Raw genomic sequence first — 4,450 nt, forward strand, 5'->3', positions numbered from 1 at the left:
AGTAAACTTGAACACAAACTGAAAAGTTGAGTCTCAAGTTCATTTGAAGCACTGAAACCCAGACAATGTTTCTGCCCAGGATTGAACTGGGGACCTTTCGCGTGTGAAGCGAATGTGATAACCACTACACCACAGAAACCGTGCAAAGCCTTAATGCTTTGGGCTCTTGAGCAATGACCCGAGGCACCCCCTCCCCGCCCTGCTCTGAAGCACAGCAATAAGTACAAAACATTGCCCACTGTTCCTTTCTTTCCGTTTTCAGTAACACGTATTAAATAGTTCAGGTCTTTATTCCCTGGAATATGGGTATAAGTTGAGTATTACAAGGACATGGCGGTGGAACGAACCCAAGTGCTGAACACGGGCGTGGAATGGGTGCCAAGGGAGTGTTTACCCTGAGTCTTGGTTTTAGTAGAGAATTCAGGAACGATGTTAGACTCAGAAATGATCGTCCTAAGAATCATGGAGTGAGGCTACTCAAACACGAGTCGACCAACGAACTGGCACCTTCTAGTTGTGATAATATGGTTTTTATACTGCATTTGCTGATGGAAAACAGGTGTTTGTATTTAGTGGAAAATGGGAATGATTGAGAACTAAACGAGGTGATTGAGGCCCAATTCCTGAGGAAGATAGCCAGGTGCCAGAAGGGACCATGACAATACCACTCCCCCCCCCCCCCTACCAACGGGAGCCTCCCGGCGATCCTCCAGGCCTGTCTGGATGGTCCCGATGAAAGTCCTGGATGAGGGAAGGGTCTAGGATGAAAGAGCAAGGGACCCAGGAACACTCTTCAGGACCATGCCCCTCCGAGTCCACCAGGTATTGGAGACCCCGGCCCCGACGGCACACATCCAGTAGTCTTCGGACGGTGAATGCCGGATGGTTGTCGATGAGACGGGCAGGTGTGGGAGTCTCAGCAGGGGGACACATGGGGCTGACGGAAACTGGCTTTAACTGAGACAAATGAAAAGTTGGGTGAATGCGTATGGACCTTGGCAGCTTTAGGTGGACCGCTGTGGGATTGATAATCCTTTCAACCTTGAATGGTCCCAGGAAGCGAGGGGCGAGTTACCTATATTCAGTTTTGAGCGGGATGTCTTTGGAGGAAAGCCACACCATCTGCCCAGGTTGGTACCTCCGGCGCCGGAGTCCAGTGTCAGTCGGCTCACTTCGTATTTCGATTTGTTGATCTGAGTAGGGCCGTGCGTGTTTCCTCTCAAATCTTACGGCACCGATCAATATGGTCCAGAACCGACGGTACGGCAATCTCCCCTTCTTGCGCGGGGAACAGCGGGGGTTGGTACCCAAGGGAGCACTCGAACGGAGACCTCCCAATGGCCGAGCTCACCAGAGAGTTGTGGGCGTACTCAACCCACGGGAGGTGGCCGCTCCAGGTCGACGGCTTGTTTGCCGTTACACAGCGTAGCGTCGCCACCAGGTCTTGGTTGACCCATTCCGTCTGCCCGTTCGACTGGGGGTGGAAGCTGGATGACAGACTGGCCGATGCACCTAAGGCTCGACAGAAGGCCTTCCATAGCTGCGAGACGAACTGGGGACCTCGATCGGATACGATGTCCGCGGGGATTCCGTGGAGGCGGAAGACGAGAAGATCTGCCGTTCCTTGAGAGGAAGACAGTTTAGGGAGGGCCATAAAGTGCACCGCCTTGGAGAATCGGTCCACCACGGTGAGGACAGTGGTGTTTCCGCGGGAAGGGGTAGACCGGTGACGAGGTCTAGGGCGATGTGTGACCAGGGATACCCAGGGACAGGTAGAGGACGAAGAAGACCCGCGGGTGGTCGATTAGAGTCCTTTCCCCGGGCACAGATGGAACAAGCAGAGACATAAGAACGGGTGCACCCTCCATGGACGGCCACCAAAAGTGCTTCCTTAGGAGAGCCAGGGTCCGATCACTCCCGGCGTGGCAGGTGAACCGGGATTGTGCCCCTAGTGGAGAACCTGAGACCTGACGGAGACGGGCACGTACAGGCGATCGCCGGGTCCATTCCCTGGGTCGGGGTCGTCCCGCTGGGATTCCTTTACTTTAGCCTCGATCTCCCAAGTGAGGGTGGCCTCCACGCAGGATGGTGGGAGGATCGTCTCGGGAATGGAGGTGTCATCCTTGGAATCATGCTGGCGGGATAGCGAGTCCGGCTTCCCGTTCTTGGATCCTGGACAGTACGTGAGGGTAAACTTGAACCGTCCAAAGAACAATGCCCAACGGGCCTGGCGGGAGTTCAATCGTTTGGCGGTCTGAATATACCCCAGGGTCTTATGATCAGACACACACGCAGAATAAAGAAATCAGGGACCATAACTGTCCTCGACCCCGTCACTCGCAGAAATAAAATCAGGGACGATAATAGTCCTGGAACCGTTACTGGCAGAAAAGAACAGCGACCCAAGTCTGGAGCGGGCCAGGTGGATTGGAAAGGGGCACTAGCATGGCTGACGGAAAATTCACAATGGCTCCCACACCCCCATCTTATCGCATTCTACAGGGGTTGTATTGAAAGCATCCTGAGCAGCTGCATCACTGCCTGGTTCGGAAACTGCACCATTAATGATTGCAAGACCCTGCAGCGGATAGTGAGGTCAGCTGGGAAGATCATCGGGGTCTCTCTTCCCGCCATTACGGACATTTACACTACACGCTGCATCCGCAAAGGAAACAGCATTATGAAGGACCACAAGCACCGCTCCTACAAACTTTTCTCCCTCCTGCCGTCTGGGAAAAAGGTACCGGAGCATTCGGGTTCTCACGACCAGACGATGTAACAGTTTCTTCCCCCAAGCTATCAGACTCCTCAATACCCAGAGCCTGGATTGACACTTTACTGCCCTATTGTCTTATTATTATTATTATTATTTATTATTATTATTATTATTATTATTATTATTATTATTATTATTATTATTATTATTATTATTATTAAATTATTATGTTAAAATTGCATTTGCCTTCCTTTACCGCTGACTAAGCGGTATTATTTATTATTATTTATTATTTATTGTAATGCCTGTACTGTTTTGTGTACTTCATGCAGTCCTGGGTAGGTCTGTAGTCTAGCTAGTTTTATTCTGTGTTGTTTTTTACGTAGTTCACTCTAGTTTTTTTTGTACTGTGTTATGTAACGCCCCATGGTCCTGAAAAAGTTGTCTCATTTTTGCTATGTACTGTAGCAGCAGTTATGGTCAAAATGACAATAAAAGTGACTTGACTTGATATTCGAGAATAGATCCTGATGACTGGAGAATTATGACTGTCACTCCACTCTGAAAGAAGGAAGTTAGGCTGAAGAAAGGAGAATATAAAAAAGGCAGCCTGACTTCAACGTGTTAAATAACTCAAAAGATTCGAAGCACATTTAAGATCAAAGACAGTTGAGGAGAAAGGGCGGAGATTTGTCAAATAAATCATCGTGTGGTACAGTGATGCACCTTGGAAGAAAGGATAAAAAAGATTCTAAATGCGGATGTTTTTCAGAAATCAGAGGTGCAAAGAGACCTTGTGCAATATTCCCTAAATGTTTACTTCCAGGCTTAGTCAGCGGTAAAGTAAGGCAAATGCAATTTTAACATTCGGTTCAGGAGGGGTAGAATATATAAGCAACATTGTAATGTTAACATATGTCCGTCATTATAGACCTGATTCTGATCCTGACCTTTATCCCCAACAATGGAAATCTCCTTCATTTACGATACTGACGGCAGTATTATCCCTCCACATTCACGTTCTGACATAACTGTGTTGAAACAAATTCCAAAGCTGTCGAATTATACTACTTGTATTGGATCGATGAATCACCTTTTCCGTTACCGAAAATAAATCAAGTACAACCCTCACTTCAGGTGCAGTGCTACGGTAGGTGCTGAACATTGATGGAGCTGCGATGGCCGAGTGGTTAAGGCGTTGGACTTGAAATCCAATGGGGATTCCCCGCGCAGGTTCGAACCCTGCTCGCAGCGCTCACACTACAAGCAGCAGCGTGTAGTGTGCCAATAAAATTTAACACCCTGGATGCTGTCTGAGCGCTGGCCCCAAATGTGTTCAGTTGACAATCTGCAGTTGCCTTGCAAAATACCTGATCCACCCATCGGCTCGCCATCTCTGTTTCGTGAACAGTTTCCTTTGACAGTCTCACCGCAACTATTTTAATCCCAACGAAGTACATGGCCTCCTGCATTCCTGTTTATTCAAAAGAAACACTTTTGTCCAGTTTGTGCCCTCACTGAACGAACCAATTGCAGCCTGAATATTCTCATTGCAACCCGCTGTCTTGCTACGTCACGTCATCAGCCTCACACAGTAAGGACAGCTCATAAATGAAGGACGATAATAGACCGTCATGACACTGCCGATAAAAATTCTTCCAATCTGCAAAGGAGCAACGTCGACACAGATAGCACCGGATATTAGGCTTGACATTGGGTGTCTAAGGTTATGAG

General features: G+C 48.6%; 2 non-coding genes across 2 annotated transcripts; one reads left to right on the plus strand and one right to left on the minus strand.

Annotated features, from left to right (window-relative positions):
• Positions 1-66: 66 nt before the first annotated feature.
• On the minus strand, positions 67-139 carry trnav-cac (transfer RNA valine (anticodon CAC)). Its single transcript has one exon. It is a non-coding gene; the product is annotated as a tRNA-Val (tRNA).
• Positions 140-3,888: 3,749 nt separating this feature from the next.
• Positions 3,889-3,970, plus strand: trnas-uga (transfer RNA serine (anticodon UGA)). The gene has a single exon. It is a non-coding gene; the product is annotated as a tRNA-Ser (tRNA).
• Positions 3,971-4,450: the final 480 nt, after the last annotated feature.

Source organism: Hemitrygon akajei, unplaced genomic scaffold, assembly GCF_048418815.1.
Source record: "Hemitrygon akajei unplaced genomic scaffold, sHemAka1.3 Scf000054, whole genome shotgun sequence".
In the NCBI taxonomy this organism is placed as follows: domain Eukaryota; kingdom Metazoa; phylum Chordata; class Chondrichthyes; order Myliobatiformes; family Dasyatidae; genus Hemitrygon; species Hemitrygon akajei.